At 46.8% G+C, this 27,956-nt stretch overlaps 1 pseudogene; it reads left to right on the top strand.

Moving 5' to 3' along the window:
• Positions 1–9,717: 9,717 nt before the first annotated feature.
• Positions 9,718–27,956, top strand: part of LOC121584012 — a 46,388-nt pseudogene continuing 28,149 nt past the window's right edge.

Below are 27,956 nucleotides of genomic sequence, written 5' to 3'. Positions count from 1 at the left end.
TACTTGGTGGCAAAACCCTTGTTGGCAATCACAGAGGTCAGATGTTTCTTTTAGTTGGCCACCAGGTTTGCACACATCTCAGGAGGGATTTTGTCCCACTCCTCTTTGCAGATCTTCTCCAAGTCATTAAGGTTTCGAGGCTGATGTTTGTTAACTCGAACCTTCAGCTCCCTCCACAGATTTTCTATGGGATTAAGGTCTGGAGACTGGCTAGGCCACTCCAGGACCTTAATGTGCTTCTTTTGAGCCACTCCTTTGTTGCCTTGGCCGTGTGTTTTGTGTCATTGTCATGCTGGAATACCCATCCACGACCCATTTTCAATGCCCTGGCTGAGGGAAGGAGGTTCTCACCCAAGATTTGACGGTACATGGCCCCGTCCATCGTCCCTTTGATGCGGTGAAGTTGTCCTGTCCCCTTAGCAGAAAAACACCCCCGAAGCATAATGTTTCCACCTCCATGTTTGACGGTGGGGATGGTGGTGTTGGGGTCATAGGCAGCATTCCTCCTCCTCCAAACACGGCGAGTTGAGTTGATGCCAAAGAGCTCCATTTTGGTCTCATCTGACCACAACACTTCCACCCAGTTCTCTTCTGAATCATTCAGATGTTCATTGGCAAACTTCAGACGGCCCTGTATATGTGCTTTCTTGAGCAGGGGGACCTTGCCAATTGTCCTTCACCAATTGTTTTTCCTCCCGTGTAGTTCTGGGCTGATTCCTCACCGTTCTCATGATCCTTGCAACTCGACGAGGTGAGATCTTGCATGGAGCCCCAGGCCGAGGGAGATTGACAGTTCCTTTGTGTTTCTTCCATTTGCGAATAATCACACCAACTGTTGTCACCTTCTCACCAAGCTGCTTGGTGATGGGCTTGTAGCCCATTCCAGCCTTGTGTAGGTCTACAATCTTGTCCCTGACATCCTTGGAGAGCTCTTTGGTCTTGGCCATGGTGGAGAGTTTGGAATCTGATTGATTGCTTCTGTGGACAGGTGTCTTTTATACAGGTAACAAACTGAGATTAGGAGCACTCCCTTTAAGAGTGAGCTCCTAATCTCAGCTCTTTACCTGTATAAAAGACACCTGGGAGCCAGAAATCTTTCTGATTGAGAGGGGGTCAAATACTTATTTCCCTCATTAAAAAGCAAATCAATTTATAAAAAAATTTACATGCGTTTTTCTGGATTTTTTTGTTGTTATTCTGTCTCTCACTGTTCAAATAAACCTATCATAAAAATTATAGACTGATCATTTCTTTGTCAGTGGGCAAACGTACAAAATCAGCAGGGGACCAAATACTTTTTTTCCCTCACTGTATGTCACCACAGGCCAATTCCATTGCCTGTAAGAGATTTTCCCTGGAATATGGGTTTCGGTCATAGACCTTCCACTGCCACGCAGAGAAAAACTATTCTATAGGGTTGAGGAAAGGGCTGTATGGTGGAAGGCAAACTTTTAGGAATCGCTGATTGATGTTGAACCACTCGCGTATCCGGACACCACGGTGAAAGCTGACATTGTCCCAAACCACGACATAGCACTGCCTGCTGATGATCCTGCTGCTCACGCTCAAACAAAACATCCTGAAGACCACCCAGAAATGTAAGAAGATGTTCAGTGTTATATGGCCCCAGGGTTGCATGACGGTGGAGAACCCCACGATTACTTATGGCTGCACAAAGGGTGACATTGCCACCACGCTGGCCAGGGACTTCCACAATGGCACGTTGGCCAATTATGTTCGTGCCTCTCCTTCTCCTCTTCGCCAGATTGAATCCTGCTTCATGTACAAAAATGTATTAATGGGGCCTTTCCATGGAATCCAATTCAAACACTCTCTATCTATATAAAAATAGATAAATAAGTAGTTTAGTACGTGATACAGAAAGACAGACTTCTGCAATAGTGCATTTGTATGTACTCCTGATTTACATACACTACAATATAGTGCAGTTTACAGTAACAGTAGGCTACCAGCATAGCATTGTACTGTAAGCATCAGCGCTGAAAGTACACTTACTTGTACATACTGAAATCGTAGATCTTTGACCCTTTCTGAGTTGCGCTCAAAGGGTACTCTGTACACTTGCTTCATGCGTACCCTGTTGCGCTGGAGGACACGGTCAATGGTAGAAAGGCTGACACTGTTGATTCCTTCAAAGTTTACATTGTGTTCAACAACTCTCTGCTGTATTTCACGCAGTCGGATGGCATTGTTTTGAAGGATCATATCAACAATGAGAGCCTCTTGCTGTTGGGAGAACATAGCAGGCTTTCCACCCTCATGTGGTAGTCTTGCAATTCTACAAAAAGGGAAAATGCACTTACAAACGTATACATACAGTAAAAATAGTAATGAACATTACTTCTATACGTAAAATATTGTATGGCAAGAATTTTTTATTAATTTTTTCCCCAGTCCCCTTTCTATTGACAAAGTGATGTACTGAATCAAATGTATACAGTAAACTTTCAATGACCAAAATAAAAAGAAACAATGACCTGTTCTCTTCTCTGAATGTCCTGATTATGGTGGCCACAGAGAATCTGCTCAAATTGGGTTGTACTCTTTGTCCTGCTTCCCTCATTGTCATTCCATGAACAACAACATGGTCTATTACAGTTGCTCGAATTTCTTCTGAAATTACTGTTCTTGTTCTTGCTTTTCCTCGTACTCTTCCTCCTCGTCCACCACCTCTTACACATACTCTTCCTCCTCTGCCTCTCGGATTGTTTCCATCCATTGTTGGTATCAACATTCAATGCACCTGTGCCACCTGTGCACTCTGAACCGGCTTATATTCTGTACAATTGGTTTGATCACATCATTAGAAACAAGTGTGAACAATTTGGAGTTGTTGTGTGTAAACGATGACAACTGTGTTGTAGTTGTGTTTAACTTTTGTGCATCACAGTGCGAAATGTGTTTTAGTGAGTGAGAATGTGTTTAGAGATTTGCAAAAAGAGTGATTGATTCGACAAATGGGTTTAGGCCACTGAGCATTTGGTTCAGCGAATGGGGTTTAGTGTTTTAGCAATTCAGAAAAACTGTATTAAAGACAAATTGACACATTTTCAAGTGGTAGCTGTTTTTAGAGTTTTGTAGGTCATGATACTATGAATGACAAAGTGTGCATGTCGTGAGAGACTGTTAGCTTTCATTTGGTAGAAAGATTTGCTTTTGAGACATGTAGGATGTGCATTGCCAAGTTGCATATTATTTTGATAACTGTATTTAGAATTTTGCACATGTATCCGCAGTATTGAATGCTTGTTAGCAATTGAAAAAAACTCTAATAAGTGCATAGATGACATCATCCCCACAGTGACCGTACGTACATATCCCAACCAGAAGCCATGGATTACAGGCAACATCCGCACTGAGCTAAAGGCTAGAGCTGCCGCTTTCAAGGAGTGGGACACCAACCCGGATGCTTATAAGAAATCATGCTACACCCTCCGACGAACCATCAAACAGGCAAAGAGTCAATACATGACTAAGATCGAATCCTACTACACCGGCTCTGGCGCTCGTCTGATGTGGCAGAGCTTGCAAACTATCACGGATTACAAAGGGAAATCCAGCCGCGAGCTGCCCAGTGACGCGAGCCAACCAGACGAGCAAAATGTATTTTATGCTCTCTTCGAAGCAAGCAACACTGAACCATGTGTGAAAGCACCAGCTGCTCCAGACGACTGTGTGATCACGCTCTCCATAGCCGATCTGAGTAAGACTTTTAAACAGGTTAACATACATGCGCACAGTAGTCCGGATAATAGCACATATCCCGGTTAAGGTCTTATTCAGGATATGCTGTTTACATGCACATTTGATATCCCGCTCACAAGTATCTCGGTATCCATTAATAAACAGAATACTCCTAATTTGCCCAGGGACAGCATAATTCTTTTTTGGACAGAGGTATGTGTAAAAAAATGTAAAGCCTCGTTTAGATATTTTCTTCGTAGAATTTGTGACACTCTGGCTCTATGGACTTTTATTTTGAGCCAGGGTTGTTATTTTTCTGTTGGGTGTATTTCTATGTTTGCTTTTCTGTTGGGTTGGTTTCTATGTTTGGTCATTGACTCCCAATCGGAGGTAACGAGTGTCAGCTGTCGGCTCGTTATCTCTGATTGGGAGCCATATTTAAACTGTTGTGTTTCACTGTGTGTTTGTGGGTTTTTGTTCCATGTTTCTGTCAGTGTTACAGAGGACTTCACTATCGTCATTTGTTGTTTTTCGTGGTTGCTTTAATTAATAAAGTCATCATGTTCACTCCACGCGCTGCGTATTGGTCCGCTTCTTCAGACGATCGTGACAGAAAAACCCACCATCAAAGGACCAAGCGGCGTGTCAAGCGGCAACAGTATCCACCTGTAAAGGATTCATGGACATGGGAGGAGATACTGGCTGGAGAGGGTCCTTGGGCACAACCGGGAGAATATCGCCGCCCTCGTGAAGAGCTGGAGGCAGCCAAAGCCGAGAGGAGGTGGTATGAGGAGGCAGCACGGAGGCGAGGCTGGAAGCCCGTGGACGAGAGGCAACCCCAAGAAATTTTTGGGGGGGGGCACATGACTTGGGCGGCTGGGCAGCAGGAGGCTGCCACAGGTAGACGTGGAGAGAAGGCTACCGGAGTACGGGAGCCATTGGCGAGTAGAGGGAGGGAAGTTGTTGTGGCACGGCGTGAGAGGCTGAAGTGTGGTGTTCGAGCCCCGGTTAAGGCCAGTGGTGTGTGTTCCCAGTACGGACCGGCCTGTGTCTACTCCACGCGTCAAGCCCACGGTATGCGTCGCCAGCCCAGCCCGGCCTGTTCCTGCGCCACGTACGAAGCCTACGGTGTGCGTCGCCAGCCCAGCCCGGCCTGTCCCTGCGCCACGTAGGAAGCCTACGGTGTGCGTCGCCAGCCCAGCCCGGCCTGTTCCTGCGCCACGTACGAAGCCTACGGTGTGCGTCGCCAGCCCAGCCCGGCCTGTCCCTGCGTCACGTACGGAGCCTACGGTGTGCGTCGCCAGCCCGGCCCGGCCTGTTCCTGCCACTCGCACCAAACCAGGGGTGCGAGTCGCCAGCCTGGTCCAGCCCGTTCCGGCTATTCGCACCAAGCCTCCTGTGTGTCCCCAGAGTCCTGTGCGTCCTGTTGCTGCTCTCCGCACTAGGCTTAATGTGAGTCCCCAGGGTCCAGCATGCCCTGTTCCGGCTCTCCGCACTAGCCCTTATGTGCGTTCCCAGGGTCCAGCATGCCCTGTTGCTTCTCCCCGCACTAGCCCTGAGATGCGTGTCCTCAGCCCGGTACCTCCAGTTCCGGCACCACGCATCAGGCCTACGGTGCGTCCCCAGGGCCAAGCATGCCCTGTTGCTGCTTCCCGCACTAGCCCTGAGATGCGTGTCCTCAGCCCGGTACCTCCAGTTCCGGCACCACGCATCAGGCCTATGGTGCGTCCCCAGGGCCAAGCATGCCCTGTTGCTTCTCCCCGCACTAGCCCTGAGATGCGTGTCCTCAGCCCGGTACCTCCAGTTCCGGCACCACGCACCAGGCCTACGGTGCGCCTCAGACGGCCAGAGTCTGCCGTCTGCCCAACGGGGCCTGAACTGTCCGTCTGCCCAACGCCGTCTGAACTGCCCGTCTGCCCAACGGCGCCTGAACTGTCCGTCTGCCCAACGCCGTCTGAACTGCCCGTCTGCCCAACGGCGCCTGAACTGCCCGTCTGCCCAACGCCGTCTGAACTGTCCGTCTGCCCAACGCCGTCTGAACTGCCCGTCTGTACTGAGCCTGCAAAGCCGCCCGTCTGCCATGAGCCTTCAGAGCCGTCCGCCAGACCGGAGCCGCTAGGAGCTCTCCGCCGGACAGGATCAGCCAGAGCCTTCCGCCAGACAGGATCAGCCAGAGCCTCCCGCCAGACAGGATCAGCCAGAGCCTTCCGCCAGACAGGAGCCAGAGCCGTCCGCCAGACAGGATCAGCCAGAGCCTTCCGCCAGACAGGATCAGCCAGAGCCTTCCGCCAGACAGGATCAGCCAGAGCCTTCCGCCAGCCAGGATCCGCCAGAGCCGTCCAGCCGGGATCCGCCAGCCAGCCAGGATCCGCCAGAGCCAGCCAGCCAGGATCCGCCATTTAGTCCGGTACTGCCCCTTAGCCCGGTGCTGTCCCTTATCCTGGTGCTGCCCCTTATCCTGGTGCTGTCCCTTATCCTGGTGCTGCCCCTTAGTCCGGTGCTGCCCCTTAGTCCGGTGCTGCCCCTTAGTCCGGTGCTGCCCCTGAGTCCGGTACTGCCCCTTAGCCCGGTGCTGCCCCTTAGTCCGGTGCTGCCCCTGAGTCCGGTGCTGCCTCTTAGTCCAGTGCTGCCCCTTAATCCTGTGGGGTTTAGTTGGGGGGTGGTCATTTGGAGGAGGCTACGTAAGCAGGTAGTGACTATGGTGGGGTGGGGACCACGACCAGTGCCAGAGCCGCCACCATGGACAGACGCCCACCCAGACCCTCCCCTAGACTGTCTGCTGGTGCGCCCGGAGTTCGCACCTTTAGGGGGGGGTACTGTGACACTCTGGCTCTATGGACTTTTATTTTGAGCCAGGGTTGTTATTTTTCTGTTGGGTGTATTTCTATGTTTGCTTTTCTGTTGGGTTGGTTTCTATGTTTGGTCATTGACTCCCAATCGGAGGTAACGAGTGTCAGCTGTCGGCTCGTTATCTCTGATTGGGAGCCATATTTAAACTGTTGTGTTTCACTGTGTGTTTGTGGGTTTTTGTTCCATGTTTCTGTCAGTGTTACAGAGGACTTCACTATCGTCATTTGTTGTTTTTCGTGGTTGCTTTAATTAATAAAGTCATCATGTTCACTCCACGCGCTGCGTATTGGTCCGCTTCTTCAGACGATCGTGACAGAATTTCCCAGTGGTGTAGCGCAGTTTCGCGGCCCCAAGCATGGTCCGAGCAAGGCCCCGCCAACCCCCCAAAAATGGGGCAGGGAAAATGTTTCAGTATTATAGCTAATCTCATGCTATTCTATACATTTTTCCATGAGGCTAAAAGAAAATGTTGCTGTTTTAGAGAAAATGTCCTGCTATTCTACACATTTTGCCAAGAGGTTGAGAGAACATTTTGCAGTTTTAAAGCTAATTTCCTGTATTTCTATACAAAACATCATGGCTTATGAGGTGTTCATACAGTGACTTGCGAAAGTATTCACCCATTTTGGCATTTTTCCTATTTTGTTGCCTTAAAATTTATTTTTTGGGGGGTTTATATCATTTGATTTACACAACATGCCTACCACCTTGAGCATGCATAACTATTCACCCCCCCCAAAGCCAATACTTTGTAGAGCCACCTTTTGCAGCAATTACAGTTGCAAGTCTCTTGGGGTATGTCTCTATAAGCTTGGCACATCTAGCCACTGGGATTTTTGCCCATTCTTCAAGGCAAAACTGCTCCAGCTCCTTCAAGTTGGATGGGTTCCGCTGGTGTACAGCAATCTTTAAGTCATACCACAGATTCTCAATTGGATTGAGGTCTGGGCTTTGACTAGGCCATTCCAAAACCACTCGAGTGCTGCTTAAGCAGTATGACTAGGGTCATTGTCCTGCTGGAAGGTGAACCTCCGTCCCAGTCTCAAATCTCTGGAAGACTGAAACAGGTTTTCCTCAAGAATTTCCCTGTATTTAGCGCCATCCATCATTCCTTCAATTCTGACCAGTTTCCCAGTCCCTGCCGATGGTAAAACATCCCCACAGCAATATGCTGCCACCACCATGCTTCACTGTGGGGATGGTGTTTTCGGGGTGAAGATGGGTATTGGGTTTGTGTTTTCCTTGATGGCCAAAAAGCTCCATTTTAGTCTCATCTGACCAGAGTACCTTCTTCCATATGGTTGGGGAGTCTCCCACATGCCTTTTGGCGAACACCAAACGTGTTTGTTTATTTTTTTCTTTAAGCAATGGCTTTTTTCTGGCCACTCTTCCGTAAAGCCCAGCTCTGTGGAGTGTACGGCTTAAAGTGGTCCTATGGACAGATACTCCAATCTCCATTGTGGAGCTTTGCAGCTCCTTCAGGGTTATCTTTGGTCTCTTTGTTGCCTCTCTGATTAATGCCCTCCTTGCCTGGGCCGTGAGTTTTGGTGGCCCTCTCTTGGCAGGTTTGTTGTGGTGCCATATTCTTTCCATTTTTTAATAATGGATTTAATGGTGCTCCGTGGGATGTTCAAAGTTTCAGATAAAAAAAATTATAACCCAACCCTGATCTGTACTTCTCCACAACATTGTCCCTGACCTATTTGGAGAGCTCCTTGGTCTTCATCGTGCCGCTTGCTTGGTGGTGCCCCTTGCTTAGTGGTGTTGCAGACTCTGGGGCCTTTCAGAACAGGTGTGTATATATACTGAGATCATGTGACAGATCATGTGACACTTAGATTGCACACAGGTGGACTTTATTTAACTAATTATGTGACTTCTGAAGGTAATTGGTTGCACCAGATCTTATTTAGGGGCTTCATAGCAAAGGGGGTGAATATATATGCATGCACCACTTTTCCGTTATTGATTTTTTAGACTTTTTTGAAATAAGTTATTTTTTTCATTTCACTTCACCAATTTGGACTATTTTTCCATTACATGAAATCCAAATAAAAATCCATCTAAATTACAGGTTGTAATGCAACAAAATAGGAAAAAAGCCAAGGGAGATGAATACTTTTGCAAGGCACTACTTGGGGCTCATGTGCAAAGCTCGTGCAAAATTTCCAATAATAAACAGGAAATAAAAAGCTGTGAAAAAGATCCAACATGTTTCTGATAGAAAATCTTCCAAAAGGACTAATTCGAGGCATGTTTCTGATAGTATTTCAGTTAATCTTGGATCCATATTTTATGTGGTTGAAAGTGAAATACTGTCAACATTTACATAAAAAAATTGCACATGAAAGAAACATATTTGCTCTTTCATCAGAATATGACTCCATAAAAAGACTGCTATTTTGAACCAATAATCTAATTTTGGGTTGGGGATGTCCTGTGGGTGGGGGGTGGGAAGGGAACATTTTGTCTTGTTCGGTCTTGTCACTTGTTCCTCTGTCCATGTGTACCTGTTTTGTGTACCTTAAAATAAAAAAAATAAAAATAAATGATTCTAACAATTTAGGCTACACAACATGGTCAGTAGACCTATGCCAGCATTCACATTTTCTCAAGATGAATGAAACCCACTGGGCACGTAATTTCAACGTGGAAATGTGGGTATTTGGTTGAGACATTGATCAATTAGATTTCAACCTTTATTCACCCACTCAAAAAGACAGCCAGAAGTTTGTTGAATTCCTAATGTGTTATCATTATACTTTCAAACATCTAAAAGCACAACCAAATTCCAACGGGGGGAAAAAAAACAGTCATCTAAATGTGTTATCACTGTGTTTTAAACCATTTAAAAGCACAACAAAGTTAAAGTGGGAATACAATGTCAGATATTTTGTATTTATACAACAACTTAATGTGTTATCACTGTGCTTCATCTAATAGCACAACCAAATTACCTGTATTGTAAATTAGTTGAGAGTACATTAAAAGTCCACAGCGCAAGTGATCAATGCTGGTCAGTGATTCCCTGTTGCTATGCTTCCACTGTCCGTTAGAACCTGGGCTGCATTACCATCTGGCGCTTCCTCCCTCTCCTCTCTCCTCCTCCACCTCTCCTCTTCTATCCATCTCTCCCGTTTACAACCCGTGTGCCAAGCGCGTTTTTCCAAGTCTTATTAAGACCGTTAACGTGACAAGAGCTGCTCCAATGAGAGAGACTGCTCCACTGTCGCTGTGGGAGTAGGTAGATGAACTTGAACTGTAAACGAGCTAAACTGTCTGGACATTGGCAGTGCAGAAGATACTTGCGCTCGCGCCGTTTGGTGGTTGTAGTCCCTGTGGAATCTGAGGAATGAGGATTTAACGAGTTGCGGGCAAGATCTACATTACCTGCCTAATTGTCTGTCTCGCTGCAGACTCAATATGAACAGCATTTACCTTCTCGCTGTTCTGTGTAAGTTGCAGCCTTTTTCTTTCGATATTCTTTTTTTTTTTTTGTTATTTTTAAATACTGCCCCTCAAATATATCTGGCTGACACATAGCCTATTTTTTAGTTTCTCTTTTAGGATCTGGTTCCGTTACTTTTGAGTTTTTCCATCGTAGTTTCTTTCTGGGCACGGTAGACGCTCATGGCAGTTCAAACGAATGACTCCAATTGCAGGCTCGCAGGCACTGCAGCATGATTTGCCATAACTTGAAATAACTTATCTGACTGACTTTGCATGATAGAAAACTGACGCGCTCACCTTTTACAGTAAATTCCGCCAATGGCATACCTGTACCATTTGCTATAGCTGTATGTATTGTTCTCATTTTCCTTGTTCTTCAGTCCCTGTGCTTGTTGGGGCGCAGCAGCAGCTGTTACCTGGTTCCTGCAGCTTCAATACTGGTACCTGCGACTACACCTCTGACCCTGCCTATGCCAAATGGACCAGAAACGAGGAAGGTTGGACAATTCACTTACTTTGCTTTTTTTTTGTCATTTGAATGTGCAAAATTAATGTGCAGTGAAAGTGGAATAAAGTCAACCTGCCCTTCAGTTGTTTTAAGATTTTGCAGGGCTATGTGTACATTCTCAGGACTATATAGTGTTTCAGAATAGATGGTAAAGATCTCTAGGTCAGAGGAAGTAGAACAGCATGGCTACATTCTCTCTGTCTCTCTGTCTCTCTCTCTCTCTGTCTCTCTGTCTCTCTCCTGCCCAGGCTGGTGTTGACCATGACCCTGTCTCCACCCATGACTGGCTGCCTTTGGAGGGCCTCTTTAATGCCTCGATCACACCTACAGTGTCGTTGCCAAAATGGTACGCAGCATCATCTGGATTTGTGTGCAACAAATGTTCAACATTCACCTTCTGCTACCATTACTGTCAAGCCGTCTATGCATACAATTTGATGCATACATCGGCTAAATCCAACGTATGCATCACACAGAAAGTACTGCAACTGCAACGCAATGCTGCAAGGCAAAAATAGCGTTCCATTGGAAATGAATGTACTTCTGGTGTACCAAAACGCAATGATGCTGTCGGTGTGATCGAGGCGTAAGAGGGATGGGGGAGAGAAGCTAAAAAAGGCACAGAGAGTGGGGGTAGTTAGAGAGAGAGAGAGAGAGAGAGGCAGAGTTGGGAAGAGACAGAGATGAATCTGTGTGTAGGGGTTTGGGGAGATGCTAATGGTTCCGTACAAACATTTTTCAGAACAGTAAAAAGATGAACCAGTACATTATAGTTTTAAGGACAATGATTGGAGATTGACCTCTGTGCAATAAGTTAAACTTCTGGCACTACAGTTTATACATGTCAATGTATGAGTTCACCCAAACAGGAAAACCAGTCCGGTGAAAGAGAGATGGGGTAGAGGACAGAAAGAGAGATAGAGATACAGTAGATAGATAGAGAGCGTAGATAGATAGAGAGAGAGAGATAAAGAGAGAGAGAGAGAGCAAGAGAGAGAGAGAAAGAGAGCGGAAGGGAGGATGGAGGAAAGAGAGTGTGAGAGATACTGCTTTCCCATAGGATTTATGGAATGTTTATATAACCCCCTTACAAACAGGCCCATTTTTATCACATTCTTGCCGACATGCCGGGGAAGAGTGGTGGTAGTGGTGTGCAGATGTGGGTGGGCATCTGTTCGAATAAATCCATTGACAATATATACCATAACAAATAAATCCATTATTAATTTGTTTAGGCAGGTCCTAAGAAACATTATAAGACTAATAAAATGTATTTTCAAAATAATAGAATAGCATATTTTGAGTTTAATTAGGCCTATTTTACGGGTCTGTGCAGGCATGGCTACGCCATCCAAATGAAATCAATAGTTCGTTATTTTGTTCATTAAACAGACAAGACCCACTGGGCACAGACGTCGAATCAATGTCTATTACACCTTGGTTCAAAGTAATTTCATTGAAATGACATGGAAACAACATTGATTCAATAGTAAGAATATAATGCAATATAACACAATAAAATAATATTATAATGGAATATAACAGAATAAAATATTTTTCACACACAACTTCTGTCACGGAAACGTGTGGAACCGCTGTCATATACAAATTTGATATTTTGAAACAGAGCCCATGCCCATGCTTTTTAAAAATCCATGTTTCATCTCTTTCCTACCATCTGTAACGATCCCGGCAGTCTGAGTCGGGTCCTGTCTGGTGACTAGTTTTTCTGTTCGTGATCTCCAGTTTCCCGAGGGTTCGGGAACGCTCCGGGGAGCTCTCTTGATTTCCGCACCTGCATCCCATCAGCAATCTGCACACCTGGTCCTGATCATCACCCTTCTTAGGCTCTGGCCTAACATCCAGTCCCTGCCGGATCGTTAGCCATGAACATCAATCTCCCGGAACCTTCACCCAACCCCTGCCTGGTTGTCGGCGGCTGCCGAGCCATTCTTGGATCTACCACTGCACCTCCACCAACTCATCTCCGCCGTCCGCTCTGTCCCCTGGATTATTCTACATCGTTTTTGGAATCTGTTAAATAAATACTCACCTTCGTTTCAACTCACCTTGTCCTGGTCTGCTTCTGGGTTCTGGCTTAGTAAACCGTGACACCATCACTCCACTTTGTTAGGGAGAAGGCATAGGGTCTTATCTTCATCATGATACCGATAGAAAATAATAGCAATCCTATTTTCAAAAGCATGTGAGTCTCGTGTTCGCATTTCACAACCTCCGCTGGCTTTTAGAGTTGCCTATACGCAACTAAGGAAAATAATCCATTTAATTTTGATGTTCTGGTGCCGTTCGGGCAATTTAAAGTATTGATTGAGCATTTATTTATGGAGGAATGCAACTGTTTTTCTGGGTGATTTGTGATGTTTTATTTGTGCTTCCCATGGCTGTGTTTTTCTATTTTAATGTGTATACAGTACATCGGGAAAGTATTCAAACCCCTTTACTTTTTCCGCATTTTGCTATGTTACAACCTTATTCTAAAATGGATTAATGTCACAAGGCTGATGCGGTGTTGGAGTCAGGCGCAGGACACAGAAGCTTAGTCGATCCGACTTTAATAGTCACAGGAGTAAAATACAAAACACAACGGGCCTCATAAACAGGAGGCGAGCGGATACGCAAAACAGTGCGTAAAGTGCGAACAGCACTAACAATAAGAAAACAAAATATCCTACACCAACAGACAGGCGTACAACGACACACAACTACAAACAAAACCAAAGGAAACTTATAGGTGACATAATCAATACGTAATATGGAAAAGGTGCACTAATCAGACAAAACCAAACAAACATAGATAACATCAAACGGTGGCAGCTAGTAGGCTGAATTCGTGACAGTACCCCCTTGACGCGCGGCTCCAGCCGTGCGCCGACCCCGGCCTCGGGGACGGCCAGGAGGACGTGGAGTAGGGCGCGTAGGATGACTCCGATAGAACTCAGTCAGGAGGGATGGATCTAGAATGTCCCTCCTAGGCACCCAGCACCGTTCCTTCGGACCGTACCCCTCCCACTCCACGAGATATTGTAGACCCCCCATCCGACGTCTCGAATCCACGATGGACCGGACTGAGTACGCCGGAGCCCCCTCGATGTCCAGTGGGGGCAGAGGGGTCTCTCTTATCTCACTCTCCTGGAGTGGACCAGCTACCACCGGCCTGAGGAGAGACACATGGAATGAGGGGTTAATGCGATAGTCATTAGGCAGTTACAACCTGTAACACACCTCATTCAATCTCCTCAGGACTTTAAATGGCCCCACAAACCGCCGGCCAAGCTTCCGGCAGGGCAGGCAAAGGGACAGGTTTCGAGTCGAGAGCCAGACTCGATCTCCAGGGGCGTAGACTGGACCCTCACTGCGGTGGAGGTCGGCGCTCGCCTTCTGCCTGCGGATGGCCCGCTGCAGATGTACGTGGGCAGCGTTCCACATCTCCTCCGAGCGCCGAAACCACTCATCCACCGCAGGAGCCTCGATCTGGCTCTGATGCCATGGTGCCAGAACCGGCTGATAACCTAACACACACTGAAAAGGGGTCAGGTTAGTTGAGGAGTGGTGGAGAGAGTTCTGAGCCATCTCTGCCCAGGGGATATAACCCGACCACTCCTCCGGCCGACCCTGGCAATAGGATCTCAGAAACCTACCCACATCCTGGTTCACTCTCTCCACCTGCTCATTACTCTCAGGGTGGTAACCCGAGGTAAGGCTAACCGAGACCCCCAAGCGTTCCATGAACGCCCTCCAGACTCTAGAGGTGAATTGGGGACCTCGATCAGACACTATATCCTCGGGAACCCCGTAGTGCCGGAAGACGTGGGTGAACAAAGCCTCAGCGTTCTGTAGGGCAGTAGGGAGACCCGGCATTGGAATGAGACGACAGGCCTTAGAGAACCGATCCACAACGACCAGAATAGTGGTATTCCCCTGAGAGGGGGGAGTCCACCGAGAGGTGAGACCACGGCCGTTGTGGAACGGGCAGAGGTTGTAACTTCCCCCTGGGCAGGTGTCTAGGCGCCTTACACTGAGCGCACACCGAGCAGGAGGAGACATAAACCCTCACATCCCTAGCCAATGTTGGCCACCAGTACTTAACACTAAGGCAGTGCACTGTCCGGCCAATACCTGGATGTCCAGAGGAGGGTGACGTATGAGCCCAATAGATGAGACGATCACGGACCTCGAGCGGCACGTACGTCCGACCCACTGGACACTCTGGGGGAGTAGGGTCGGTGCGTAACGCCCGCTCAATCTCCGCATCGACCTCCCATACCACCGGTGCCACCAGACAAGACTCCGGCAGTATGGGAGTGGGCTCAATGGACCGCTCCTCTGTGTCATACCGCCGGGACAGGGCGTCTGCCTTACCGTTCTGGGACCCTGGGATGTAAGTGATCTTAAAAACGAACCGGGTCAGGAACATGTTCCACCTAGCCTGACGAGGGTTCAATCTCCTCGCTGCCCGGATGTACTCCAGGTTGCGATGGTCAGTCAGAATGAGAAAAGGGTGTTGAGCCCCCTCAAGCCAATGCCTCCACACCTTAAGGGCTTGAACCACGGCTAACAGCTCCCTGTCCCCTACGTCATAATTACGCTCCGCCGGGCTGAGCTTTTTAGAATAAAAAGCGCAGGGACGGCGCTTAGGAGGCGTGCCGGAGCGTTGCGATAGTACTGCCCCAATACCGGCCTATGACGCGTCCACCTCTACCTGGAACGCTAAAGTGGGGTCCGGGTGCGCCAGCACCGGAGCCGAAGTGAACAGGTCCTTTAGTTTACGAAACGCCCTGTCCGCCTCAGCCGACCACTGCAAACGCACCGGGCCCCCCTTCAGCAGGGAAGTAATGGGAGCTGCTACCTGTCCAAAACCCAGGATAAACCTCCGGTAGTAATTGGCAAAACCCAAAAACTGCTGCACCTCTTTAACAGTGGTTGGGGTTTGCCAGTTACGCACGGCTGACACCCGGTCAATCTCCATCTTCACCCCTGACGCGGACAACCGATGACCCAAGAAGGAGATGGACTCCTGGAAAAACAGACATTTCTCTGCCTTGACATACAAGTCATGCTCCAACAGCCTACCCAACACTCGGCGCACCAGGGCTACATGCTCGGCTCGTGTAGCAGAGTACACTAGGATGTCGTCAATGTACACTACCACTCCCTGCCCATGCAGGTCCCGGAAGATCTCGTCCACAAATGATTGGAAGACTGAAGGAGCATTCATTAATCCGTATGGCATGACCAGATACTCATAATGACCTGAGGTGGTACTAAATGCCGTCTTCCATTCATCCCCCTCCCTAATGCGCACCAAGTTATAAGCGCTCCTGAGATCCAGTTTTGTGAAGAAACGCGCTCCGCGTAATGATTCAGTCATACTCGCAATCAGAGGTAGAGGGTAACTGTATTTCACAGTAATCTGATTGAGACTACGATAATCAATACATGGGCGCAAACCTCTGTCCTTCTTCTTCACAAAAAAGAAACTTGAGGACGCAGGGGAAGTGGAGGGCCGTATGTATCCTTGTCTCAGGGACTCCGCTATGTATGTTTCCATAGTCGCCGTCTCCTCTTGAGACAGAGGATACACATGGCTCCGCGGAAGTGCCACACCTGTCTGGAGGTTTATCGCACAATCTCCCTGTCTATGAGGTGGCAATCGCATCACCTTCGTCTTGCTGAACACGAGTGCCAACTCCTCATACTCAGGGGGAATGTGCATTGCGGGCACTTGGTTCGGACTCTCCACCGTGGTCGCCCCAACGGAAACACCTAAACATCGCCCAACACACTGGCCAGACCATTCCTTGAGAGCCCTCTGTTGCCACGAAATGGTGGGGTCATGGGTGACTAACCAAGGAAGCCCCAGCACCACGGGATACGCAGGAGAGTCAATGAGGTACAACTGAATAATCTCCTCTTGACCCCCCTGCGTCTTCATCTTTAGTGGCGCTGTGACCTCCCTAATCAACCCAGATCCCAACGGGCGGCTATCTAGGGCATGGACAGGAAAGGGTGCATCAACGGGCAGGAGGGGAATCCCTAACTTAGAACAACATTTCCGATCAATAAAATTCCCGGCTGCGCCTGAATCGACTAGCGCCTTATGCTGGGAATGAGATGCAACCTGAGGAAATACCACAGGTATACACAAGTGAACAACAGAGAGCTCTGGGTGAGTGGGGCGCCTACTCACCTGAAATGACTCCCCAGTGCGCGACCTGTTGCCTCGATTCCTCGGAGACCCTCCCCAGCACCTCGCCGCAGTGTGTCCTCCACGGCCACAGCTGGTGCAGGGGACGGCCCCCCTCGGGTTCTCTCTCCTACTCTCTCTTGCGCCAGCCCCCCCGAGCTCCATCGGGCTCGGCTCGGAGGTGCTGGGGGATGGAATGGACGGCCCCATCTCGGGACGTCCGCGGGTGACCAGCAGGGTATCCAAACGGATGGACATGTCCACTAGCTGGTCGAAGGACAGATTGGTGTCCCTGCAGGCCAGCTCTCGACGAACGTCCTCACGCAGGCTACACCGATAGTGATCGATAAGGGCCCTCTCATTCCACCCCGCATCCGCCGCTAGCATCCGGAAATCCAGGGCGAACTCCTGTGCGCTCCTCTTCCCCTGTCGGAGGTGGAACAGACGCTCCCCCGCCGCTTTACCCTCAGGAGGGTGATCGAAAACTGCCTTGAAGCGGTGGGAGAACTCTGCGTAGCTGATGGTGGCAGCGTCTATTCCCCTCCATTCGGCGTTGGCCCACTCCAACGCCTTGCCTGAGAGACAGGAGATGAGGGCGGAAACGCTCTCGTATCCCGAGGGCGCCGGGTGTATGGTGGCCAGGTAGAGTTCCACCTGAAGGAGGAACCCCTGACACCCGGCTGCGGTGCCATCATACGCCCTCGGGAGCGAGAGCCGAATCCCACTGGATTCCGGAGCTGGTCAGGTGGAGCTGGCCGATGGTGGTGGTAATGTAGGAGGAGGTGTGGGCACGCCTCCCCTCTCCCATCGGCGCAGGGTGTTCATAACCTCCTGCATGGCGGAGCCGAGTTGCTGGATCATGGCGTCCTGGCAGCTGACCCGATCCTCCAGCGACTCGGTCGCCGCCGCTGCTCCTGCTGACTCCATGTATGGTGTGTCGTTCTGTCACAAGGCTGATGTGGATGCGGTGTTGGAGTCAGGCACAGGACACAGAAGCTTAGTCGATCCGACTTTAATAGTCACAGGAGTAAAATACAAAACACAACGGGCCTCATAAACAGGAGGCGAGCGGATACGCAAACCAGTGCGTAAAGTGCGAACAGCACTAACAACAAGAAAACTAAATATCCTACACCAACAGACAGGCGTACAACGACACACAACTACAAACAAAACCAAAGGAAACTTATAGGTGACATAATCAATACGTAATATGGAACAGGTGCACTAATCAGACAAAACCAAACAAACATAGATAACATCAAACGGTGGCAGCTAGTACTCCGGGGACGACGAACGCCGAAGCCTGCCCGAACAAGGAGGAGGAGCAGCCTCGGCGGAATTCGTGACAATTAAATATTTTTTTCCCTCATTAATCTACACAAAATACCTCATAATGACAAAGCGAAAACAGATTTTTTTTTAAATGTTTGCAAATGTATTTAAAATAAAAAAACAGAAATACCTTATTTACATAAGTATTCAGACCCTTTGCTATGAGACTCGAAAATTGAGCTCAGGTGCATCCTGTTTCCATTGATCATCCTTGAGATGTTTCTACAACTTGATTGGAGTCCACCTGTGGTACATTTAATTGATTGGACATGATTTGGAAAGGCAGACACCTGTCTATATAAGGTCCCACAGTTGACAGTGCATGTCAGAGCAAAAACCAAGCCACGAGGTCGAAGGAATTCTCCGTAGAGCTACGAGACAGGATTGTGTCAAGGCACAGATCTGGGAAAGGGTACCAAAAAATGTCTGCAGCATTGAAGGTCCCCAAGAACACAGTGGCCTCCATCATTCTTAAATGGAAGATGTTGGAACTACAAAGATTTTTCCTAAAGCTGGCCGCCCAGCCAAACTGAGCAATCGGGGGAGAAGGGCCTTGGTCAGAGAGGTGACCAAGAACCCAATGGTCACTCTGACAAAGCTCCAGAGTTCCTCTGTGGAGATGGGAGAACCTTCCAGAAGGACAACCATCTCTGCAACACTCCACCAATCAGGCCTTCATGAAAAATGGCACGACAGTAAAAGGCACATGACAGCCCGCTTGCAGTTTGCCAAAAAGCACCTAAAGGACTCTCAGACCATGAGAAACAAGATTCTCTGGTCTGATGAAACCAAGATTGAACTCTTTGGCCTGAATGCCAAGCGTCACGTTTGTAGGAAACCTGACACCATCCCTACGGTAAAGCATGGTGGTGGCAGCATCATGCTGTGGGGATTGAGGGAAAGATGAACGGAGCAAAGTACACAGAGATCTTTGGTGAAAACCTGCTCCAGAGCGTTCAGAACCTCAGACTGCCTTTACCACCTGAACAAAAGGAACACCAATGTGAGAATGCTGTTCATTGACTACAGCTCAGCGTTCAACACCACAGTTCCCACAAAGCTCATCACTAAGCTAAGGACCCTGGGACTAAACACCTCCCTCTGCAACTGGATCCTGGACTTCCTGACGGGCCGTCCCCAGGTGGTAAGAGAGGCAACAACACATCTGCCATGCTAATGCTCAACACTTGGGCCCCTCAGCAGTGCATGCTTGGTCCCTTCCTGTACTCCCTGTTCACCCACGACTGCATGGCCAAACACGACCCCAACACCATCTATAAGTTTGCTGACGACACAACAGTGGTAGACCTGATCACCGACAATGATGAGACAGCCTATAGGGAGGAAGTCAGAGACCTCGAAGTGTGGTGCCAGGACATCAACCTCTCCTTCAATGTGAGCAAGACAAAGGAGCTGATCGTGGACTACAGGAAAAGGTGGGCCGAACAGGCCCCCATTAACATCGAAGGGGCTGTAGTGGAGCGGGTTGAGAGGTTCAAGTTCCTTGGTGTCCACATCACCAATGAACTATCATGGTCCAAACACACCAAGACAGTCGTGAAGAGGGCACGACAACACCTTCTCCCCCTCAGGAGACTGAAAAGATTTGGCATGCGTCCCCTTCTACAGCTGCACTATCGAGTGCATCCTGACCGGTTGCATCACCGCCTGGTATGGCAACTGCTCTGCATCTGACCGTAAGGCGCTACAGAGGGTAGTGCGTACGGCCCAGTACATCACCGGGGCCAAGCTTCCTGCCATCCAGGACCCCCCATCCCTTTGTTTTTATTATTATTATTATTATCTATGCAAAGTCACTGTACAAATTACCTCGACTAACATGTACCCCCGCACATTGACTCGGTACCAGTACCCGCTGTATATAGCCTCGTTATTTTATTGTGATAATTGTTTTACTATTTTTACTTTTTTAACTTGAGTTTATTTAGTAAATATATTCACTGCATGTGACATTTAATTTTTTGAATTAGCCAAAATGTCTAAAAACCTGTTAATGCTTTGTCATTATGGGGTGTTGGGTTTAGGCCGATGAGATTGTAAAAATAAAAATAAAAATTTAGAAAAAGGCTGTAACGTGACAAAATGTGGAAAAAAAACATTGGCAGTAGAATGGCCTTACTGAAGAGCTCAGTGACTTTCAACGTGGCACCGTCATAGGATGCCACCTTTCCAACAAGTCAGTTTTTCCAATTTCTGCCCTGCTAATGCGGCCCCAGTCAACTGTAAGTGCTGTTATTGTGAAGTGGAAATGTCTAGGAGCAACAACGGCTCAGCCGCGAAGTGGTAGGCCACACAAGCTCACAGAAAGAGACCGTAGAATGCTGAAGCGCTTAGCCCGTAAAGATCACATGTCCTCGGTTGCAACACTCATTACCGAGTTCTAAACTGCCTCAGGAAGCAACGTCAGCACAAGAGCTGTTCGTCGGGAGCTTCATGAAATGGGTTTCCATGGCCGAGCCGTCGCACACAAGCCTAAGATCACCATGCGCAATGCCAAGCGCCAGCTGGAGTGGTGTAAAGCTCACCGCCATTGGACTCCGGAGCAGTGGAAACGCATTCTCTGAAGTGAAGAATCACGCTTTACCATCTGGCAGTCCGACGGACTAATCTGGGTTTGGCGGATGCCAGGAGAACGCTACCTGCCCGAATACATAGTGCCAACTGTAAAGTTTGATGGAGGAGGAATAATGGTCGGGGGCTGTTTTTCATGGTTTGGGCTAGGCCCCTTAGTTCCAATGAAGGGAAATCTTAATGCTACAGCATACAATGACATTCTAGACGATTCTGTGCTTCCAACTTTGTGGCAACAGTTAAGGGAAGGCTCTTTCCTGTTTCAGTATGACAATGCCCCATGCACAATGCGAGGTCCATAGAGTAACGGTTTGACGAGATTGGTGTGGAAGAACTTGACTGTCCTGCACAGAGCCCTGACCTCAACCCAATCGAACACCTTTGGGATGAATTGGAATGCCGACTGCGAGCCAGGCCTAATCGCCCAACATCAGTGCCCAACTTCACTAATTCTCTTGTGGCTGAATGGAAGCAAGTCCCAGCAGCAATGTTCCAACATCTAGTGGAAAGCCTGGAGGCTGAGTGGAGGCTGTTATAGCAGCAAAGGGGGGACCAACTCCATATTAATGCCCATGATTTTGGAACGAGAAGTTCGAGATCTATATACAGTACCAGTCAAAAGTTTGGACACACCTACTCATCTTTATTTTTATTATTTTCTACATTGTAGAATAATAGTGAAGACATCAAAACTATGAAATAACACATCATGTAGTAACCAAAAAAAAGTGTTAAACTAATCAAAATATATATTTTATATTTGAGATTCTTCAAACAGCTGCCGTTTGCCTTGATGACATCGTTGCACACTCTTGGCATTCTCTCAACCAGCTTCACCTGGAATGCATTTCTAACAGTCTTGAAGGAGTTCCCACATATGTTGAGCACTTGATGGCTGCTTTTCCTTCATTCTGCAGTCCGAGTCATCCCAAACCATCTCAATTGGGTTGAGGTCGGTGGATTGTGGAGGCCAGGTCATCTGATGCAGCACTCCATCACTCTCCTTCTTGGTAAAATAGCCCTTACACAGCCTGGAGGTGTGTTGGGTCATTGTCCTGTTGAAAAACAAATGATAGTCCCAATAAGCCCAAACCAGATGGGATGTTATATCGCTGCAGAATGCTGTGGTATCCATGCTGGTTAAGTGTGCCTTGAATTCTAAATAAATCACAGACAGTGTCACCAGCAAAGCACCCCCACACCATAACACCTCCTCCTCCGTGATTTACGGTGGGAAATACACATGCGGAGATCATCTGTTCACCCACACCGCTTCTCACAAAGCCACAGTGGTTGGAATCAAAAATCTCCAATTTGGACTCCAGAATAAAAGGAAACATTTCCACCGGTCTAATGTCCATTGCTCGTGTTTCTTGGCCCAAGCAAGTTTCTTCTTCTTATTGGTGTCCTTTAGTAGTGATTTCTTTGCAGCAGTTCGACCATGAAGGCCTGATTCACACAGTCTTCTCTGAACAGAGATGTGTCTGTTACTTGAACTCTGTGAAGTATTTATTTGGGCTGCAATTTCTGAGGCTGGTAACTCTAATTAACTTATCCTCTGCAGCAGAGGTAACACTGGGTCTTCCATTCCTGTGGCGGTCCTCATGAGAGGCAGTTTCATCATAGTGCTTGATGGTTTTTGTGACTGCACTTGAAGAAACCTTCAAAGTTCTTGAAATGTTCCGTATTAACTGACCTTCACGTCTTAAAGTAATGATGGACTGTTGTTTCTCTTTGCTTATTTGAGCTGTTCTTGCCATAATATGGACTTGGTATTTCACCAAATAGGGCTACCTTCTGTATACCCCCCTACGTTATCACAACACAGCTGATTGGCTCAAATGCATTAAGTAGGAAAGAAATTCCACAAATTAACTTTTAAGAAGGCACATCTGTTAATTGAAATGCATTCCAGGTGACTACCTCATGAAGCTGGTTGAGAGAATACCAAAGAGTGTGCAAATATGTCATCAAGGCAATGGGTGCCTATTTGAAGAATCTCAAATGTAAAATATATTTTGATTTATTTAACACTTTTTTGATTACTACACACTTCCATATGTATTATTTCATAGTTTTGATGCCTTCACTAATATTCTACAATGTAAAAAATATTATAAAGAAAGAAAAAACCTTGAATGAATAGGTGTGTCCAAACTTTTGACTAGTAGTGTATGTAGTTTGGGTGTAATGTGTATGTTTATGTTGTATATACAGGGCACATTTGTAAAAGAGACCTAGGTCTCAATATGTCTTCCCTGTTAAAATAAAGGTCAAATAGAAATAGACCTTCACTTGATTTAGGCTACATTATTGCATGCTAATAGTTTCTGATCAATGATAAATTAGCAGATGAATAGATGAGCCAAACCACCACCACTTATTTACCCTGCCAGAAAGCAATTAACCAAATATCCTGTACAGACGGAGATTCAGTGAAACAAAATCACATTGATTGATTATCAGTCAAGTCAGTGAAGTCACAGGCTTTTGGTCGGGAGTAGGCCTAAGTGACTGCGAGTAAAGAGCAAAATAATCAACTTGTTAAACTACATAAAATGCTGGCAAAATGTTCTAATAAACTAGGCAAGATGATCATGAGCATCACTCACCTCAATGTAGCTAACATTTCCCCGTCTGTTTCATTTTTCTGTTTTTATAGTTATTGTTTGGATAACCTTATTTGTATAGATTTTTTATTTGATTACTTATTTTTAAATATTTGTTTACTCTTCATGCGATGCGCACTGCAGAGAACACCGGAAGAACAATTATCACTGAATTATCACAGTGAATTATTGTAATGTTTATGTGTCAATTAATCCCATAAGGGAAGGGTTGCCAACTGGCGAGTTGACACGAAAATTAAATTGCATTCATTTTGTAGCCTAATCAATATCCAAGGTTCAGTGAAAACAAAACATTTACATTATTGATTTATCAAGACGAGTCCCCACGCTTGTCTCAAAGCAGCTTGATGACGCTGTCCCAATCAAAACAGTGCTGAAATTATAATCTAGTTGACCACACGCGGGTAACAGTTTCAGATTTGATAACGGCAATACCGTTCAGATATAAAGAAAATGTGGAAAAAAGTTGGCGGTATGGTAAAGTTAGCGTAAAAACGTCTTAGTATGAAAGTGTTACAAGAGAGCAAAAGAGAGAGAGAAGACAAAGACAGGAAGAGAGAGAACAAGAAAGAGAGAGCAAGTTAGACAAGCAGTTGGACTGAAAGTATGTACAGGTAACTTCCAAAATAATGGAAACACTTGAGTAAATGAAGGATACAAAGTATATTGAAAGCAGGTGTTTCCACACAGGTGTGGTTCATGAGTTAATTAAGCAATTAACATCCCATCATGCTTAGGGTCATGCATAACAAATGATGGGCAGGCCATTATTTTGGCCATTATTTTGGCTACCATGGCTATTCCCCCATAGGATGACAATGCCCCCATTCACAGGGCACTAGTGGTCACTGAATGGTTTGATGAGCATGAAAACGATGTAAACCATATGCCATGGCCGTCTCAGTCACCAGATCTCAACACAATTGAACAATAATGGGAGATTCTGGGGTGGCGCCTGAGACAGCGTTTTCCACCACCACCATCAACAAAACACCAAATGATGGAATTTCTCATGGAAGAATGGTGTCACATCCCTCCAATAGAGTTCCAGACACTTGTAGAATCTATGCAAAGGTACATTGAAGCCGTTCTGGCTCGTGGTGGCCCAACGCCTTATTAAAACAGTTTATGTTGGTGTTTCCTTTATTTTGGAAGTTACCTGTATGCCACCAGAATCCTGATGCCAAGCCACACACTCTACAGCACTCCACTCCCAGCAGGCTTTCTGTTTTTCAGTCGGACAACTCTAACATTACATTAGTCTCTGGGTTCACTGCAGTTCTTGAGGACAGCGGCCGCCTCCAACAGCAGGGCTCAGTCCTGGTTTATAATAATCTGTCTCAGGAGTTTACGTAACCCCCTCTAAAAATAAGCGTTGGTGTTGTAGCCTACCAACTCTGTGCCATCGTTGCTTGCCAAATCAAAGGGCCTGCCTCCCAAATGGCACCCTATTCCCTATATAGTGCACTACTTTTGACCACTATATAGGGTGTAGGGTGCAATTTGGGACACAGCCATAATAGTGTGTCTGCAGTCAGCTTCACTCTGGGTAGTGCCGGTTGGGACAATTACCTGCTAACCCTGCGGCTAGACATCCAGCCGGGTTTAGGATTTCAAGTGGTTGAAGAACTGAAGCGTTCACTTTACTACATTGAACGACTGAAGCGTTACAAAAGAGGCCTGGCTGACAGAAAGCAAAGCAGAGCAAGCAGCCAAGAGAATGGAATAACTGCCAAACATGAAACTCCAATCCCCTGATGGCGACCCGACACAATCTTGGCGATGTCGGTGGATCATGGTGGCTTGCGGTTTGTTACGCCCACCTGGTCTGTAAATATAGCCATAAAACCAAAAGACTGTGCCGCGTCGTGTTTTCTGTTTGGTTTCCACAGCAACACTGGATTGGAACGAGGGCCAGGCACACCAAAAAAAGAAGAAGACAAAAAAAGACTGGTGGTGGAATGCAAGATGGATGTCATCGGAGTTGTTGTGAAGCAAAGACATTATGGAACATCATGGCAGTAGTAAGAAGAAAGAAAGAATACCTGAAAGAAATGAAAGAAAGGATGATTTTCCTCTTTGTCCTCATTTCACAGCACCAGGCCACCCAGAGGGACACAAATTATTCTCTAGCTTGATTAGAGAGATCCCTAACAGTCTCACACTCATGGCCCAGTTTCCCAAAAGCATCTTAAGGCTAAGTTCATCATTTGAACCTTCGTAGGAGCATTGTTAAATCTCCAAGCTGTTTCCCAAAACCATAGTTACCTAAGTTGCACTTGAAAACGGTTGTTATTTACCGACAGCCTCAGACAGTTAGATGTATTAACACATGCTCCAACGATGCACTTAGCAAAAGTTCTCTTTGCGTGGTGTTTTGGGAAACGCATGTTACATCTTTGGCCGTTTGTAGGAGCGATGTGTCTTTTAAAACACTCCTAAGCCTAAATTACTTCGCTATCAGGAAACCGGGCCATGGTCTGTAGGTGAGCTGGTGTTCGTTCGCTCCTTCAGGTGTATTGGTTTTTGGGATAGGAAGATTAGACAGAATGACTCATAGGAGCGGTGGGATTCGTACCCATGCTGACACACAGTGTGCATGTGCTGACAGGTGGCAGAGTAGACCACTAGACCAGGCCCAGTCACTTGGTTTAGGATTTTACAATGGTCCACAGATAGTTCCTCTCCTCAGTGATGTCGTCAGAAAAGAGATGTAGAGGGGGTTTTCCCACCCTGTCCTGTGTTAAACACATGGTCTGTGTCACAAATGCCACCATATCCCCTACATACTCTTGACCAAAAGTAGTGCATTATAGGGAGCTATTTGGGACGCAGCCATCATCTTGTCCTTGACCGTGGTTCACTAGTCTGATGACTGTCTGGTCAGTATGGACTGTCTCCAACAGCTGTAGAGAGAGTTTGTAATACACGCCGGATTTAAAGCAGACATCTATGGTTTGTCTGTTCTCTGTCTAGTCAAACATAATATATAGATCTGTGAGTCAAACCAATAGAGACATACAGTATAACACTTATAACACTCAACAGGAGTGCAGCTGCCCTGTGTAACTTACTTCACCTACTCCACAAACCCCCTCCAGCAGTCACTGTGTTGTGTGGTTAAATGTGCCTCGCTTATACCTTTAACTTCATGTCAGTAGATACCCATTTTGGTACTCTGTAGCTCAATTGGTAGAGCATGGCGCTTGTAACGCCAGTGTAGTGGGTTCGATCCCCGGGACCACTAAATGGCATATTATTATTATTATTATTATTATTATTATTATTATTATTATTATTATTATTCCAGGCAGTGCGCTAACTCTGGTTAGCATTAGCTCGCAAAACTACCTTGAACTTCCTTCATACTGGACAGAGAGACATACAAATGTTATCCACAAGTTCATCTGACTCTGGGTAAGTAGATAAAGGGCCTCATTGCCAAAATCCCAAAGTATTCCTTTAAGCTAATCAAACGGATGTTTAGCATTGTTCAACTCAGTGATTATTTACATATTTCAAACTGCATTAGATGCAAGCATATGACAAACAACCGTTACAGTAAAATGAAAAGTTAAGTGCTGAACCAAATATTTGTATCATTCCAAGAGAGCCCATCTCCTTATGTCCAGTTTGAACATTGCAGTATTAGTGGTATATAATATATATTCATACTCTTTGGCTTCAATGTGTGGACCTGTTTACAGTTAGGGGATCACTCTGAGGCTTTGTCTGAGGACACCAGTATGAGTCAGGAGTGTTGGTGTTAGGAGACTGTCTGTGGTGCAGTAGAAGAGTCTAAGAAGCTGCCAGCCTGTGTGCCTTTCTCTCACTTTAAGAAAGCAGAGGGCAGTGCCAGACAGTTTGCTCTGCCGATCAACCGTTTAGGCAGTGCACCAATTGCTTTGAATTTGATGTTGGCATTTGAACTCTGCCTTGTAAGCCTCGCGGCCAGCTGTTTTATGCACATCTATGTCAGCATTTGAAGTTGGCCTTGTTGTGACTCGATAGCTTGTATTATGCATCTATTTCACGTTGCACTGTATGTGCCGTTCCAGAAGTAAATGAGCAGGGCTTGATATTGTACATGCTTTTCCACAGACGTTTAAACTGTGATATTTAATGGCTGGGGTCATTTTTGTTTGTTTTTGCAGTTCTCCAAATAGCATTTCAGAGTTTTAAAATTGTGTAGAAATGAGGTAAATGGGCTTCAACTTTAAAAAAATCCTAAACGACACTATTTTGATATCCTCTCTCTCATCCCCCATAGGGCATTTCATCACGGCAGACTCGTCCTTCATCGATGGGAGGGAGAAGGCTGTCCTAGTGAGCCCAGTGTTAGAGATTCTGGACTGGAGCTGTCTAAGGCTGGTCTACCAGATCACTGGAGCTGGCTCTCTGCAGCTGCATCTCAGACCAGAAGCAGACAACTTTGACTACAGTCTATGGAGTGCAGACAAGCCTTCAGACAGCTGGCTCATTGCTAGCATAGACCTGAGAAACACTTCCAACGCATACCAGGTACACGCACAAGCACGCATCCACGCACACACACACACATACAAAACGCAACACCTCCAAACCTACCAGGGAGGTATACCCCAAAACACTCAGCCCTCTATATATTCTATAACTGGGGCCAGGAGTTTTTCCTGACAACTTTTCCTGACAACATCTCCCG

Source organism: Coregonus clupeaformis, chromosome 16 (genome assembly GCF_020615455.1).
Source record: "Coregonus clupeaformis isolate EN_2021a chromosome 16, ASM2061545v1, whole genome shotgun sequence".
Classification (NCBI taxonomy): Eukaryota; Metazoa; Chordata; class Actinopteri; order Salmoniformes; family Salmonidae; genus Coregonus; species Coregonus clupeaformis.
Note: the sequence above shows the minus strand (reverse complement) of the source record. Positions and strands in the feature narration are given on the sequence as shown.